Source organism: Atractosteus spatula, unplaced genomic scaffold (assembly GCF_055471065.1).
Source record: "Atractosteus spatula isolate fAtrSpa1 unplaced genomic scaffold, fAtrSpa1.hap1 Scaffold_91, whole genome shotgun sequence".
Lineage (NCBI taxonomy): Eukaryota > Metazoa > Chordata > Actinopteri > Semionotiformes > Lepisosteidae > Atractosteus > Atractosteus spatula.
This window is the reverse complement of record NW_028296925.1, coordinates 27,501-46,337: the sequence shown is the minus strand read 5'-3', so window position 1 is coordinate 46,337 and position 18,837 is coordinate 27,501.

Here is an 18,837-nt window from a genome sequence, read left to right as displayed (position 1 = left end):
TGTGAAAATAACATTTTAGAATCATACGTTTAGTATATTTAGTCCCTAATGCTGAAGGAAATGATCATTTGTTTAACATGCACAGGTGTGTCTCAAAGGATGCATTGCTCCTGAAATGCTCTCAAACCCTGCATTTCAGATGCCTAGCTGTATCCTTCAAATGTGGCACCTCAGAATGACTTCTAACCTTACCTGTGGTGTCTATAATCCCTATTGCTTAATGCATGGTGAAAGCTTTGTATATATGTGTCTAACAATAAGGAATGGGCCCCTGTGACACTCATTTGCCTGTTTCACAAATTATCATATTTTACTAGAGATTCTGTTTGGGATTCAGATGTGCATTTGGACAGCAATCCCATTCGAAGAATGTTACGTTCTGGATGAGGTCAAAGGTGCAGGAACACTGTGTTTAGGATGTGTTTGCAGTGATTCTGTGTCTCTAGCTTCAACACAGTGATATATATATATATGCTCAGTGATTTATAGGTACATGCCCAGGGCAATAAGCAGACTGAGGATTTATTTCCCGACGGCATTGAGCTTTGATGCAGTGAAGTAGTGCAACACACTTTATCATTACATTATTAGAATCTATTCTACTTAAATCATTAGGTAGGTTAGGGTTACGGTTAGGTGCAGGAGCACTGTATTTAGGATGTGTTTATATATATATGCTCACTGATTTTTTGGTACCTGCCCAGGGCAATAATCATTATGAGGATTTATTTCCAGATGTGCTAGAGGTAGTGTTGTGAAATACTTCATCACACTGGATTGCAGGTTTAAACCCCCTGCACTCTTACTCCTTAAAAACCAACAAATGCAGATATGTAGCAATCACATTGTAACAGGGGTGACAGTGACTTAATTCTTGTACTAATAAACTTCTGGTACCTTTAGGGTACGGTGTTCCCTGAAGGGCTCTCAAACCCCGCATTTCAGATGCCTAGCTGTATCGCTGATGTGTTGCACCTCAGAATCACTTTTAAACCTTACCTCAGGTATCTTTAATCCCTATTGCTCAACGCATGGTGAAAGTATCGCATACATGTGTCTGAAAATGAGCAATGGGCCCCTGAGAGACTCATTTGCCTGTTTCACAAATGATCATATTTGACTAGAGATTCTGTTTGGGATTCAGTTGTGCATTCTGACAGCAATCCCTTTCAAAAAACGATACATTCTGGATGAGTTCAAAGGTGCTGGAACACTGTATTTAGGATGTGTTTGCAGATATTCTGTGTCTCTAGCTTCAACACAGTGATATATATATATATATGCTCACTGATTTTTTGGTACATGCCAAGGGCAATAATCATTATGAGGATTTATTTCCAGATGTGCTAGAGGTAGTGTTGTGAAATACTACAACACACTGGATTGCAGGTTTAAACCCCCTGCACTCTTACTCCTTAAAAACCAACAAATGCAATTTACTTCTAAAAATAACTGCATTTTCTACTAGAAAGAGCTCTCAATTAATGAAATGCCCCATTGAACTGGCCCTGATTATACAATGCAAGGAGAAGTCTTCTAAGCCAATACTTGTAACCAGAAAGAGGCTGTATTTCAATTATACAATATACAAAACAATACCATTTAACACAAAGATATAGTCCACACATCAGCATGCACATGATGAGATTCTTGATATTAGATTAGTAAAAACAATATCAATGCACTGAGAGACGCTTAAGAATAAAGATACATCTGCCTGACTGCATATTAGTTTTAAAAGGTTATCAGCAAATGCATTTAAAAGTAAAAATGTAAAGTCTTACCTCTTGATCGTAGTGGTGATTCAATTTCCAGGACCTTAGTCAAGTCTCAGAGTTACTGTACCTCCTGTCTCGATTGCAGGTGAAAAGTGAAAGGTATATTGCACTCAGCAGAAAGTTACCCCGAGTAAAGACTCTACCCATCCCAGAAAACAGCACTCCCCTTTGGCAAAGCAGTGGGTGGAGGAAGCCTTTGCTACCATTATCAAACACAGAAATCATTATAATTTAATTTTAAAAACATGGCTAAGCATGGGTTTAAAGTATATTCAACGGTGCAGGTACATTCAAAGAAATAGAGTTTCCCAAGCCCTCAGAAAGAATTACCATTTCTAAAGATGTCTAGTTTCAAGCATTAACATCCAAACTACCTGTCTTAGCTGGAGCAGGGAGCTTGCTAAGCCACCTGAAAGAATTACCATATCCAAAGATGTCTAGTTTCAAGCATTACCATCCAAAGTACCTGTCTTAGCTGGGCCAGATAGTTTGCCAAGCCATGTGAAAGAATTACCATTTCCAAAGAAGTCTGTTGTAAGCCAGGTTCAATCATGACCATCCAAAGTACCAGTCGTCCCTTGGGGCGAGAGGGTTTCCTGTGTGTCTAGGATGTCTACTTCCCTTAAATAAAGGATGAATATGGGTACCATAGGTATTAAATCTCTCAAAGCTCAGAGTTAAACTAAAAAACCCTTGGTGAGTGTGTTATAACATGGATGGGTATTTATAGTCCAGTGCCTCCGATTTGGTGTCCCCTGAAGGCATTTTGAACCCAGCAGGTGACACTGATTTAGTTTTATTTGGCCCTGATTATACAATAAAGGATAAGTAACCAGAAAGAGGTGGTATTTCAATTTTACAGTACATAAAAAATACATATATTCCACAGCTCAGCGTGCACATGGTGAGATTCCTGATATTAGATTAATAAAAAATATCAAGGTACTGAAGCTAATTAATAAAGATGCTTTTGACTGACTGGACCTTGGAGCAAGGTGTGTAAATTACAACAGACATTTGTAGAAATGGTAATTCTTTCAGGTGGCTTGGCAAATTTACTGCCCCACCTAAGACAGGTACTTTGGATGTTAATGCTTGAAACTAGACATCACAACTGATCGTATTTTACTAGAGATTCTGTTTAGGATTCAGATGTGCATTCGGACAGCAATCCCTTTCAAGAAATGATACGTTCTGGATGAGGTCAAAGGTGCTGGAACACTGTATTTAGGATGCGATTGTGTGTCTCCTGCTTCAACGCAGTGATATACTGTATATTGATGTGCTCCTGTAATTTCTTGGTACATGCCCAGGGCAGTAAGCAGTCTGAGGATTTATTTCCAGACGGCATAGAGCAGTGAAGCAGTGAAGTAGTGCAACACACTGGATCATTATATGATTAGAATCTATTCTACTTAAATTATTACATTATACACAATTTGAGTTCATTTTAAAAAGTAAAAGGTAATGAAAGGAATGCATTTTCATAAGAAAGATAATATCGATATGCATGTGATAATCGTCCTTATATCATGTAGTGCGTCATTTGCACACTTTGTGGGCTTGAAATACAAAGAAAATCATGTTCTATGGTACAAGATAAATACAAAACTTAAGCTTGTTTAAATTAGATTTGTTTATAAAGCATAAGCATTACATTACATTAATATATGTGAAAATAACATTTTAGAATCATACGTTTAGTATATTTAGTCCCTAATGCTGAAGGAAATGATCATTTGTTTAACATGCACAGGTGTGTCTCAAAGGATGCATTGCTCCTGAAGGGCTCTCAAACCCTGCATTTCAGATGCCTAGCTGTATCCTTCAAATGTGGCACCTCAGAATGACTTCTAACCTTACCTGTGGTGTCTATAATCCCTATTGCTTAATGCATGGTGAAAGCTTTGTATATATGTGTCTAACAATAAGGAATGGGCCCCTGTGACACTCCTTTGCCTGTTTCACAAATTATCATATTTTACTAGAGATTCTGTTTGGGATTCAGATGTGCATTTGGACAGCAATCCCTTTCGAAGAATGTTACGTTCTGGATGAGGTCAAAGGTGCAAGAACACTGTGTTTAGGATGTGTTTGCAGTGATTCTGTGTCTCTAGCTTCAACACAGTGATATATATATATATGCTCAGTGATTTATAGGTACATGCCCAGGGCAATAAGTAGACTGAGGATTTATTTCCAGACGGCATAGAGCTTTGATGCAGTGAAGTAGTGCAACACACTTTATCATTACATTATAAGAATCTATTCTACTTAAATCATTAGGTAGGTTAGGGTTACGGTTAGGTGCAGGAGCACTGTATTTAGGATGTGTTTATATATATATATGCTCACTGATTTTTTGGTACATGCCCAGGGCAATAATCATTATGAGGATTTATTTCCAGATGTGCTAGAGGTAGTGTTGTGAAATACTTCATCACACTGGATTGCAGGTTTAAACCCCCTGCACTCTTACTCCTTAAAAACCAACAAATGCAGATATGTAGCAATCACATTGTAACAGGGATGACTGTGACTTAATTCTTGTACTAGTAAACTTCTGGTACCTTTAGGGTACGGTGTTCCCTGAAGGGCTCTCAAACCCCGCATTTCAGATGCCTAGCTGTATCGCTGATGTGTTGCACCTCAGAATCACTTTTAAACCTTACCTCTGGTATCTTTAATCCCTATTGCTCAACGCATGGTGAAAGTATCGCATACATGTGTCTGAAAATGAGCAATGGGCCCCTGAGAGACTCATTTGCCTGTTTCACAAATGATCATATTTGACTAGAGATTCTGTTTGGGATTCAGTTGTGCATTCTGACAGCAATCCCTTTCAAGAAATGATACGTTCTGGATGAGGTCAAAGGTGCTGGAACACTGTATTTCGGATGCGATTGTGTGTCTCCTGTAATGTCTTGGTACATGCCCAGGGCAGTGGCATATATAGATGTGCTCCTGTAATGTCTTGGTACATGCCCAGGGCAGTAAGCAGTCTGAGGATTTATTTCCAGACGGCATAGAGCAGTGAAGCAGTGAAGTAGTGCAACACACTGGATCATTATATTATTAGAATGTATTTGTTTAACATGCACGGGTCTGTCTCAATGGATGCAGTGCTCCTTAAAGGGCTCTCAAACCCTGCATTTCAGATGCCTAGCTGTATCCCTCACATGTGGCACCTCAGAATGACTTCTACTTTATTCTACTTAAATTATTACATTATACACAATTTGAGTTCATTTTTAAAAGTAAAAGGTAATGAAAGGAATGGAAGATATGTAGCAATCACATTGTAACAGGGGTGGCAGTGACTTAATGCTTGTACTAAGCATTAGTACCTAAGTCCACTAGTGGACTTCTGGTACCTTTAGGGTACGGTGTTCCCTGAAGGGCTCTCAAACCCCGCATTTCAGATGCCTAGCTGTATCGCTGATGTGTTGCACCTCAGAATCACTTTTAAACCTTACATCTGGTATCTTTAATCCCTATTGCTCAACGCATGTTAAAAGTATTGCATACATGTGTCTGAAAAAGAGCAATGGGCCCCTGAGAGACTCATTTGCCTGTTTCACAAATGAACATATTTGACTAGAGATTCTGTTTGGGATTCAGTTGTGCATTCTGACTGCAATCCCTTTCAAAAAACGATACATTCTGGATGAGTTCAAAGTTGCAGGAACACTGTATTTATGATGTGTTTGCAGTTATTCTGTGTCTCTAGCTTCAACACAGTGATATATATATATATGCTCACTGATTTTTTGGTACATGCCCAGGGCAATAATCATTATGAGGATTTATTTCCAGATGTGCTAGAGGTAGTGTTGTGAAATACTTCATCACACTGGATTGCAGGTTTAAACCCCCTGCACTCTTACTCCTTAAAAACCAACAAATGGAGATATGTAGCAATCACATTGTAACAGGGGTTACAGTGACTTAATGTTTGCACTAGTAAACTTCTGGTACCTTTAGGGTACGGTGTTCCTTGAAGGGCTCTCAAACCCCGCATTTCAGATGCCTAGCTGTATCGCTGATCTGTTGCACCTCAGAATCACTTTTAAACCTTACATCTGGTATCTTTAATCCCTATTGCTCAACGCATGGTAAAAGTATTGCATACATGTGTCTGAAAATGAGCAATGGGCCCCAGAGAGACTCATTTGCCTGTTTCACAAATGAACATATTTGACTAGAGATTCTGTTTGGGATTCAGTTGTGCATTCTGACTGCAATCCCTTTCAAAAAACGATACATTCTGGATGAGTTCAAAGTTGCAGGAACACTGTATTTATGATGTGTTTGCAGTTATTCTGTGTCTCTAGCTTCAACACAGTGATATATATATATATGCTCACTGATTTTTTGGTACATGCCCAGGGCAATAATCATTATGAGGATTTATTTCCAGATGTGCTAGAGGTAGTGTTGTGAAATACTTCATCACACTGGATAGCAGGTTTAAACCCCCTGCACTCTTACTCCTTAAAAACCAACAAATGCAGATATGTAGCAATCACATAGTAACAGGGGTTACAGTGACTTAATGTTTGCACTAGTAAACTTCTGGTACCTTTAGGGTACGGTGTTCCTTGAAGGGCTCTCAAACCCCGCATTTCAGATGCCTAGCTGTATCGCTGATGTGTTGCACCTCAGAATCACTTTTAAACCTTACATCTGGTATCTTTAATCCCTATTGCTCAACGCATGGTAAAAGTATTGCATACATGTGTCTGAAAATGAGCAATGGGCCCCTGAGAGACTCATTTGCCTGTTTCACAAATGAACATATTTGACTAGAGATTCTGTTTGGGATTCAGTTGTGCATTCTGACTGCAATCCCTTTCAAAAAACGATACATTCTGGATGAGTTCAAAGTGCAGGAACACTGTATTTATGATGTGTTTGCAGTTATTCTGTGTCTCTAGCTTCAACACAGTGATATATATATATATGCTCACTGATTTTTTGGTACATGCCCAGGGCAATTATCATTATGAGGATTTATTTCCAGATGTGCTAGAGGTAGTGTTGTGAAATACTTTAACACACTGGATTGCAGGTTTAAACCCCCTGCACTCTTACTCCTTAAAAACCAACAAATGCAATTTACGAATGCAATACGAATGCCCCCGGCCGTCCCTCTTAATCATGGCCCCAGAGGACAAGATGCAAAGGAAAAGCTACAAACCCTGACAGCTACTCACCCAGCCATCCCCCACAGCTGCCAATCTCCAACACCTCCCCCATTAACACCTCCAGCACTGAAAGTGCTATGTGCACCATCCCCCAGGCCAGGCTGACCAGGCCAGTGCAACACACTTGATCATTATATTATTAGAATCTATTCTACTTAAATTATTACATTCTACACAATTGGAGTTCATTTTAAAAGTAAAAGGTAATGAAAGGAATGCATTTTCATAAGAAAGATAATACCGATATGCATGTGATAATCTTCCTTATATCATGTAGTGCGTCATTTGGTCACTTTGTGAGCTTGAAATACAAAGAAAATCATGTTCAATGGTACAAGATAAATACAAATCTTAAGCTTTTATTTTAATTAGATTTGTTTATAAAGCATAAGCAATCATTTATTACATTAATATATGTGAAAATAACGTTTTAGCATCATACGTTTAGTATATTTAGTCTCTAATGCTGAAAGAAATGATCATTTGTTTAACATGCACGGGTCTGTCTCAATGGATGCAGTGCTCCTGAAAGGGCTCTCAAACCCTACATTTCAGATGCTTAGCTGTATCCCTCACATGTGGCACCTCAGAATGACTTCTACTTTATTCTACTTAAATTATTACATTATACACAATTTGAGTTCATTTTAAAAAGTAAAAGGTAATGAAAGGAATGGAAGATATGTAGCAATCACATTGTAACAGAGGTGACAGTGACTTAATGCTTGTATTAAGCATTAGTACCTAAGTCCACTAGTGGACTTCTGGTACCTTTAGGGTACGGTGCTCCCTGAAGGGCTCTCAAACCCCGCATTTGAGATGCCTAGCTGTATCGCTGATGTGTTGCACCTCAGAATCACTTTTAAACCTTACCTCTGGTATCTTTAATCCCTATTGCTCAACGCATGGTAAAAGTATCGCATACATGTGTCTGAAAATGAGCAATGGGCCCCTGAGAGACTCATTTGCCTGTTTCACAAATGATCATATTTGACTAGAGATTCTGTTTGGGATTCAGTTGTGCATTCTGACAGCAATCCCTTTCAAAAAACGATACATTCTGGATGAGTTCAAAGGTGCAGGAACACTGTATTTAGGATGTGTTTGCAGTTATTCTGTATCTCTAGCTTCAACACAGTGATATATATATATGCTCCCTGATCTTTTGGTACATGCCCAGGGCAATAATCATTATGAGGTTTTATTTCCAGATGTGCTAGAGGTAGTGTTGTGAAATACTTCATCACACTGGATTGCAGGTTTAAACCCCCTGCACTATTACTCCTTAAAAACCAACAAATGCAATTTACGAATGCAATACGAATGCCCCCGGCCGTCCCTCTTAATCATGGCCACAGAGGACAAGATGCAAAGGAAAAGCTACAAACCCTGATAGCTACTCACCCAGCCATCCCCCACAGCTGCCAATCTCCAACACCTCCCCCATTAACACCTCCAGCACTGAAAGTGCTATGTGCACCATCCCCCAGGCCAGGCTGACCAGGCCAGTGCAACATACTGGATCATTATATTATTGGAATCTATTCTACTTAAATTATTACATTCTACACAATTGGAGTTCATTTTAAAAGTAAAAGGTAATGAAAGGAATGCATTTTCATAAGAAAGATAATACCGATATGCATGTGATAATCTTCCTTATATCATGTAGTGCGTCATTTGGTCACTTTGTGAGCTTGAAATACAAAGAAAATCATGTTCTATGGTAAAAGATAAATACAAAACTTAAGCTTTTATTTTAATTAGATTTGTTTATAAAGCATAAGCAATCATTTATTACATTAATATATGTGAAAATAACGTTTTAGCATCATACGTTTAGTATATTTAGTCTCTAATGCTGAAAGAAATGATCATTTGTTTAACATGCACGGGTCTGTCTCAATGGATGCAGTGCTCCTGAAAGGGCTCTCAAACCCTACATTTCAGATGCTTAGCTGTATCCCTCACATGTGGCACCTCAGAATGACTTCTACTTTATTCTACTTAAATTATTACATTATACACAATTTGAGTTCATTTTAAAAAGTAAAAGGTAATGAAAGGAATGGAAGATATATAGCAATCACATTGTAACAGGAGTGACAGTGACTTAATGCTTGTATTAAGCATTAGTACCTAAGTCCACTAGTGGACTTCTGGTACCTTTAGGGTACGGTGCTCCCTGAAGGGCTCTCAAACCCCGCATTTCAGATGCCTAGCTGTATCGCTGATGTGTTGCACCTCAGAATCACTTTTAAACCTTACCTCTGGTATCTTTAATCCCTATTGCTCAAGCATGGTAAAAGTATCGCATACATGTGTCTGAAAATGAGCAATGGGCCCCTGAGAGACTCATTTGCCTGTTTCACAAATGAACATATTTGACTAGAGATTCTGTTTGGGATTCAGTTGTGCATTCTGACTGCAATCCCTTTCAAAAAACGATACATTCTGGATGAGTTCAAAGTTGCAGGAACACTGTATTTAGGATGTCTTTGCAGATATTCTGTGTCTCTAGCTTCAACACAGTGATATATATATATGCTCACTGATTTTTTGGTACATGCCCAAGTCAATAATCATTATGAGGATTTATTTCCAGATGTGCTAGAGGTAGTGTTGTGAAATACTTCATCACACTGGATTGCAGGTTTAAACCCCCTGCACTCTTACTCCTTAAAAACCAACAAATGCAGATATGTAGCAATCACATTGTAACAGGGGTGACAGTGACTTAATGCTTGTACTAAGCATTAGTACCAAAGTCCACTAGTGGACTTCTGGTACCTTTAGGGTACGGTGTTCCTTGAAGGGCTCTCAAACCCCGCATTTCAGATGCCTAGCTGTATCGCTGATGTGTTGCACCTCAGAATCACTTTTAAACCTTACATCTGGTATCTTTAATCCCTATTGCTCAACACATGGTGAAAGTATCGCATACATGTGTCTGAAAATGAGCAATGGGCCCCTGAGAGACTCATTTGCCTGTTTCACAAATGATCACATTTGACTAGAGATTCTGTTTGGGATTCAGTTGTGCATTCTGACAGCAATCCCTTTCAAAAAACGATACATTCTGGATGAGTTCAAAGGTGCAGGAACACTGTATTTAGGATGTCTTTGCAGATATTCTGTGTCTCTAGCTTCAACACAGTGATATATATATATATGCTCACTGATTTTTTGGTACATGCCAAGGGCAATAATCATTATGAGGATTTATTTCCAGATGTGCTAGAGGTAGTGTTGTGAAATACTTCAACACACTGGATTGCGGGTTTAAACCCCCTGCACTCTTACTCGTTAAAAACCAACAAATGCAATTCACTACTAAAAATTACTGCATTTTCTCCTCGAAAGAGCTCTCAATTAATGAAATGCCCCATTGAACTGGCCCTGATTATACAATGCAAGGAGAAGTCTTCTAAGCCAATACTTGTAACCAGAAAGAGGCTGTATTTCAATTATACAATATACAAAACAATACCATTTAACACAAAGATATAGTCCACACCTCAGCATGCACATGATGAGATTCTTGATATTAGATTAGTAAAAACAATATCAATGCACTGAGAGACGCTTAAGAATAAAGATGCATCAGCCTGACTGCATATTAGTTTTAAAGGGTTATCAGCAAATGCATTTAAAAGAAAAAATGTAAAGTCTTACCTCTTGATCGTAGTGGTGATTCAATATCCAGGACCTTAGTCAAGTCTCAGAGTTACTGTACCTCCTGTCTCAATTACAGGTGAAAAGTGAAAGGTATATTGCACTCAGCAGAAAGTTACCCCGAGCAAAGATTCCACCCATCCCAGAAAACAGCACTCCCCTTTGGCAAAGCAGTGGGTGGAGGAAGCCTTTGCTACCATTATCAAACACAGAAATCGTTATAATTTAATTTTAAAAACATGGCTAAGCATGGGTTTAAAGTATATTCAACGGTGCAGGTGCATTCAAAGAAATAGAGTTTCCCAAGCCCTCAGAAAGAATTACCATTTCTAAAGATGTCTAGTTTCAAGCATTAACATCCAAACTACCTGTCTTAGCTGGAGCAGGGAGTTTGCTAAGCCACCTGAAAGAATTACCATATCCAAAGATGTCTAGTTTCAAGCATTACCATCCAAAGTACCTGTCTTAGCTGGGCCAGGTAGTTTGCCAAGCCATGTGAAAGAATTACCATTTCCAAAGAAGTCTGTTGTAAGCCAGGTTCAATCATGACCATCCAAAATACCGGTCGTCCCTTTGGGCGAGAGGGTTTCCTGTGTGTCTAGGATGTGTTCTTCCCTTAAACTTGGCCCTGATTATACAATAAAGGATAAGTAACCAGAAAGAGGTGGTATTTCAATTTTACAGTACATAAAAAATACATATATTCCACAGCTCAGCGTGCACATGGTGAGATTCCTGATATTAGATTAATAAAAAATATCAAGGTACTGAAGCTAATTAATAAAGATGCTTTTGACTGACTGGACCTTGGAGCAAGGTGTGTAAATTACAACAGACATTTGTAGAAATGGTAATTCTTTCAGGTGGCTTGGCAAATTTACTGCCCCACCTAAGACAAGTACTTTGGATGTTAATGCTTGAAACTAGACATCACAACTGATCGTATTTTACTAGAGATTCTGTTTAGGATTCAGATGTGCATTCGGACAGCAATCCCTTTCAAGAAATGATACGTTCTGGATGAGGTCAAAGGTGCTGGAACACTGTATTTAGGATGCGATTGTGTGTCTCCTGCTTCAACGCAGTGATATACTGTATATTGATGTGTTCCTGTAATTTCTTGGTACATGCCCAGGGCAGTAAGCAGTCTGAGGATTTATTTCCAGACGGCATAGAGCAGTGAAGCAGTGAACTAGTGCAACACACTGGATCATTATATGATTAGAATCTATTCTACTTAAATTATTACATTATACACAATTTGAGTTCATTTTAAAAAGTAAAAGGTAATGAAAGGAATGCATTTTCATAAGAAAGATAATATCGATATGCATGTGATAATCGTCCTTATATCATGTAGTGCGTCATTTGCACACTTTGTGGGCTTGAAATACAAAGAAAATCATGTTCTATGGTACAAGATAAATACAAAACTTAAGCTTTTTTTAATTAGATTTGTTTATAAAGCATAAGCATTACATTACATTAATATATGTGAAAATAACATTTTAGAATCATACGTTTAGTATATTTAGTCCCTAATGCTGAAGGAAATGATCATTTGTTTAACATGCACAGGTGTGTCTCAAAGGATGCATTGCTCCTGAAGGGCTCTCAAACCCTGCATTTCAGATGCCTAGCTGTATCCTTCAAATGTGGCACCTCAGAATGACTTCTAACCTTACCTGTGGTGTCTATAATCCCTATTGCTTAATGCATGGTGAAAGCTTTGTATATATGTGTCTAACAATAAGGAATGGGCCCCTGTGACACTCATTTGCCTGTTTCACAAATTATCATATTTTACTAGAGATTCTGTTTGGGATTCAGATGTGCATTTGGACAGCAATCCCTTTCGAAGAATGTTACGTTCTGGATGAGGTCAAAGGTGCAAGAACACTGTGTTTAGGATGTGTTTGCAGTGATTCTGTGTCTCTAGCTTCAACACAGTGATATATATATATATGCTCAGTGATTTATAGGTACATGCCCAGGGCAATAAGTAGACTGAGGATTTATTTCCAGACGGCATAGAGCTTTGATGCAGTGAAGTAGTGCAACACACTTTATCATTACATTATAAGAATCTATTCTACTTAAATCATTAGGTAGGTTAGGGTTACGGTTAGGTGCAGGAGCACTGTATTTAGGATGTGTTTATATATATATATATGCTCACTGATTTTTTGGTACATGCCCAGGGCAATAATCATTATGAGGATTTATTTCCAGATGTGCTAGAGGTAGTGTTGTGAAATACTTCATCACACTGGATTGCAGGTTTAAACCCCCTGCACTCTTACTCCTTAAAAACCAACAAATGCAGATATGTAGCAATCACATTGTAACAGGGATGACTGTGACTTAATTCTTGTACTAGTAAACTTCTGGTACCTTTAGGGTACGGTGTTCCCTGAAGGGCTCTCAAACCCCGCATTTCAGATGCCTAGCTGTATCGCTGATGTGTTGCACCTCAGAATCACTTTTAAACCTTACCTCTGGTATCTTTAATCCCTATTGCCCAACGCATGGTGAACGTATTGCATACATGTGTCTGAAAATGAGCAATGGGCCCCTGAGAGACTCATTTGCCTGTTTCACAAATGATCATATTTGACTAGAGATTCTGTTTGGGATTCAGTTGTGCATTCTGACAGCAATCCCTTTCAAGAAATGATACGTTCTGGATGAGGTCAAAGGTGCTGGAACACTGTATTTCGGATGCGATTGTGTGTCTCCTGTAATGTCTTGGTACATGCCCAGGGCAGTGGCATATATAGATGTGCTCCTGTAATGTCTTGGTACATGCCCAGGGCAGTAAGCAGTCTGAGGATTTATTTCCAGACGGCATAGAGCAGTGAAGCAGTGAAGTAGTGCAACACACTGGATCATTATATTATTAGAATGTATTTGTTTAACATGCACGGGTCTGTCTCAATGGATGCAGTGCTCCTTAAAGGGCTCTCAAACCCTGCATTTCAGATGCCTAGCTGTGTCCCTCACATGTGGCACCTCAGAATGACTTCTACTTTATTCTACCTAAATTATTACATTATACCCAATTTGAGTTCATTTTTAAAAGTAAAAGGTAATGAAAGGAATGGAAGATATGTAGCAATCACATTGTAACAGGGGTGGCAGTGACTTAATGCTTGTACTAAGCATTAGTACCTAAGTCCACTAGTTGACTTCTGGTACCTTTAGGGTACGGTGTTCCCTGAAGGGCTCTCAAACCCCGCATTTCAGATGCCTAGCTGTATCGCTGATGTGTTGCACCTCAGAATCACTTTTAAACCTTACATCTGGTATCTTTAATCCCTATTGCTCAACGCATGGTAAAAGTATTGCATACATGTGTCTGAAAAAGAGCAATGGGCCCATGAGAGACTCATTTGCCTGTTTCACAAATGAACATATTTGACTAGAGATTCTGTTTGGGATTCAGTTGTGCATTCTGACTGCAATCCCTTTCAAAAAACGATACATTCTGGATGAGTTCAAAGTTGCAGGAACACTGTATTTATGATGTGTTTGCAGTTATTCTGTGTCTCTAGCTTCAACACAGTGATATATATATATATATGCTCACTGATTTTTTGGTACATGCCCAGGGCAATAATCATTATGAGGATTTATTTCCAGATGTGCTAGAGGTAGTGTTGTGAAATACTTCATCACACTGGATTGCAGGTTTAAACCCCCTGCACTCTTACTCCTTAAAAACCAACAAATGCAGACACATATTCGCATCCGAAATACAGTGTTCCAGCACCTTTGACCTCATCCAGAACGTATCATTTCTTGAAAGGGATTGCTGTCCGAATGCACATCTGAATCCCAAACAGAATCTCTAGTAAAATACGATCAGTTGTGATGTCTAGTTTCAAGCATTAACATCCAAAGTATCTGTCTTAGGTGGGGCAGTAAATTTGCCAAGCCACCTGAAAGATTTACCATTTCTAAAGATGTCTGTTGTAATTTACACACCTTGCTCCAAGGTCCAGTCAGTCAAAAGCATCTTTATTAATTAGCCTCAGTGCCTTGATATTTTTAATTAATCTAATATCAGGAATGTGATATTGTATCACTGTGGAATGTATGTATTTTTTATGTACTGTAAAATCGAAATACCACCTCTTTCTGGTTACTTATCCTTTATTGTATAATCAGGGCCAAGTTTAAGGGAAGAACACATCCTAGACACACAGGAAACCCTCTCGCCCAAAGGGACGACCGGTACTTTGGATGGTCATGATTGAACCTGGCTTACAACAGACTTCTTTGGAAATGGTAATTCTTTCACATGGCTTGGCAAACTACCTGGCCCAGCTAAGACAGGTACTTTGGATGGTAATGCTTGAAACTAGACATCTTTGGATATGGTAATTCTTTCAGGTGGCTTAGCAAACTCCCTGCTCCAGCTAAGACAGGTAGTTTGGATGTTAATGCTTGAAACTAGACATCTTTAGAAATGGTAATTCTTTCTGAGGGCTTGGGAAACTCTATTTCTTTGAATGCACCTGCACCGTTGAATATACTTTAAACCCATGCTTAGCCATGTTTTTAAAATTAAATTATAACGATTTCTGTGTTTGATAATGGTAGCAAAGGCTTCCTCCACCCACTGCTTTGCCAAAGGGGAGTGCTGTTTTCTGGGATGGGTGGAATCTTTGCTCGGGGTAACTTTCTGCTGAGTGCAATATACCTTTCACTTTTCACCTGTAATTGAGACAGGAGGTACAGTAACTCTGAGACTTGACTAAGGTCCTGGATATTGAATCACCACTACGATCAAGAGGTAAGACTTTACATTTTTTCTTTTAAATGCATTTGCTGATAACCCTTTAAAACTAATATGCAGTCAGGCTGATGCATCTTTATTCTTAAGCGTCTCTCAGTGCATTGATATTGTTTTTACTAATCTAATATCAAGAATCTCATCATGTGCATGCTGAGGTGTGGACTATATCTTTGTGTTAAATGGTATTGTTTTGTATATTGTATAATTGAAATACAGCCTCTTTCTGGTTACAAGTATTGGCTTAGAAGACTTCTCCTTGCATTGTATAATCAGGGCCAGTTCAATGGGGCATTTCATTAATTGAGAGCTCTTTCGAGGAGAAAATGCAGTAATTTTTAGTAGTGAATTGCATTTGTTGGTTTTTAACGAGTAAGAGTGCAGGGGGTTTAAACCTGCAATCCAGTGTGTTGAAGTATTTCACAACACTACCTCTAGCACATCTGGAAATAAATCCTCATAATGATTATTGCCCTTGGCATGTACCAAAAAATCAGTGAGCATATATATATATATCACTGTGTTGAAGCTAGAGACACAGAATATCTGCAAAGACATCCTAAATACAGTGTTCCTGCACCTTTGAACTCATCCAGAATGTATCGTTTTTTGAAAGGGATTGCTGTCAGAATGCACAACTGAATCCCAAACAGAATCTCTAGTCAAATGTGATCATTTGTGAAACAGGCAAATGAGTCTCTCAGGGGCCCATTGCTCATTTTCAGACACATGTATGCGATACTTTCACCATGTGTTGAGCAATAGGGATTAAAGATACCAGATGTAAGGTTTAAAAGTGATTCTGAGGTGCAACACATCAGCGATACAGCTAGGCATCTGAAATGCGGGGTTTGAGAGCCCTTCAAGGAACACCGTACCCTAAAGGTACCAGAAGTCCACTAGTGGACTTTGGTACTAATGCTTAGTACAAGCATTAAGTCACTGTCACCCCTGTTACAATGTGATTGCTACATATCTGCATTTGTTGGTTTTTAAGGAGTAAGAGTGCAGGGGGTTTAAACCTGCAATCCAGTGTGATGAAGTATTTCACAACACTACCTCTAGCACATCTGGAAATAAATCCTCATAATGATTATTGACTTGGGCATGTACCAAAAAATCAGTGAGCATATATATATATCACTGTGTTGAAGCTAGAGACACAGAATATCTGCAAAGACATCCTAAATACAGTGTTCCTGCAACTTTGAACTCATCCAGAATGTATTGTTTTTTGAAAGGGATTGCTGTCAGAATGCACAACTGAATCCCAAACAGAATCTCTAGTCAAATGTGATCATTTGTGAAACAGGCAAATGAGTCTCTCAGGGGCCCATTGCTCATTTTCAGACACATGTATGCGATACTTTCACCATGTGTTGAGCAATAGGGATTAAAGATACCAGAGGTAAGGTTTAAAAGTGATTCTGAGGTGCAACACATCAGCGATACAGCTATGCATCTGAAATGCGGGGTTTGAGAGCCCTTCAGGGAACACTGTACCCTAAAGGTACCAGAAGTCCATTAGTGGACTTATGTACTAATGCTTAGTACAAGCAAAAAGTCACTGTCACCCCTGTTACAATGTGATTGCTACATATCTTTCATTCCTTTCATTACCTTTTACTTTTAAAAATGAACTCAAATTATGTATAATGTAATAATTTAAGCAGAATAAAGTAGAAGTCATTCTGAGGTGCCACATGTGAGGGATACAGCTAATCATCTGAAATGCAGGGTTTGAGAGCCCTTTCAGGAGCACTGCATCCATTGAGACAGACCCGTGCATGTTAAACAAATAGATTCTAATAATATAATGATCCAGTGTGTTGCACTACTTCACTGCTTCACTGCTCTATGCCGTCTGGAAATATATCCTCAGACTGCTTACTGCCCTGGGCATGTACCAAGACATTACAGGAGCACATCTATATATGCCACTGCGTTGAAGCAGGAGACACACATTCGCATCCGAAATACAGTGTTCCAGCACCTTTGACCTCATCCAGAACGTATCATTTCTTGAAAGGGATTGCTGTCCGAATGCACATCTGAATCCCAAACAGAATCTCTAGTAAAATACGATCATTTGTGAAACAGGCAAATGAGTCTCTCAGGGGCCCATTGCTCATTTTCAGACACATGTATGCAATACTTTTACCATGCGTTGAGCAATAGGGATTAAAGATACCAGAGGTAAGGTTTAAAAGTGATTCTGAGGTGCAACACATCAGCGATACAGCTAGGCATCTGAAATTCGGGGTTTGAGAGCCCTTCAAGGAACAGTTTGAAGTGCAGGAACACTGTGTTTGCAGTTATTCTGTGTCTCTAGCTTCAACACAGTGATATATATATATGCTCACTGATTTTTTGGTACATGCCCAGGGCAATAATCATTATGAGGATTTATTTCCAGAGGTGCTAGAGGTAGTGTTGTGAAATACTTCACTACACTGGATTGCAGGTTTAAACCCCCTGCACTCTTACTCCTTAAAAAACAACAAATGCAGATATGTAGCAATCATATTGTAGCAGACACTCGTTTGCCTTTTTCACAAATGATCATATTTTTCTAGAGATTCTGTTTGGGATACGGATGTGCATTCTGACAGCAATCTCTTTCAAAAAATGATTTTACCTTATCGCGGCTTTGCCCTTCTTGCCTCTTTGGACAAGATCTCCATCTTGTGGTCGTTGTTGGTAATGTCTGGACAATATCTCCATCTTGTGGTCGTTGTTGGTAATGTCTTCTTATGCCCTTTTTTATTTCAATTCTCTATTAGTTGATTCTAGAATCTCTACAATAGAGTTGAAAACATCAGTTTTATAGCAGACAATATGACATTATTTATAGTCCAATTAGGAATTTATTACCCTGTTTTTAACATAATAACAAATTAAAATTGATTTAAACTAAGTTTGGAACACCAGGGAACATAAAAAAAGATTTTTAGGAAAACCATGAGGTTCTCTGTGTCCTATGCCTGTAAGGGGAGGAAGCTAGAATCCTTTGATTTTTCAAAATTTGAAAATAAACATCATATAACAACAGCTTTCATTCCTAGGAGTGAAAAATAACCATTTTTGAAGACATAGTAGTTTCTAAAACACTACAATGAAGTTAAAAACATCAGTTATATTACATTATTTTTAGTGAAATTAGTCATTTATTTCACTATTTTTAAAATAATCTCTAATTAGAAGTGATTAGAATTAAGTTTGGAACAACAAGGAACACAAAAAAAAAGATTTTAAGAAAAAAATTATGTCTTCAGTGCCAGGTGCCTGCAAGGGGAGAAAGCTAGAATCCTACCCAGGCTCCTGGAGCTCTGGCCTGGCTAAAGGAGGCCGAATCCATCCCCTTCAAAGCTCCATGAAA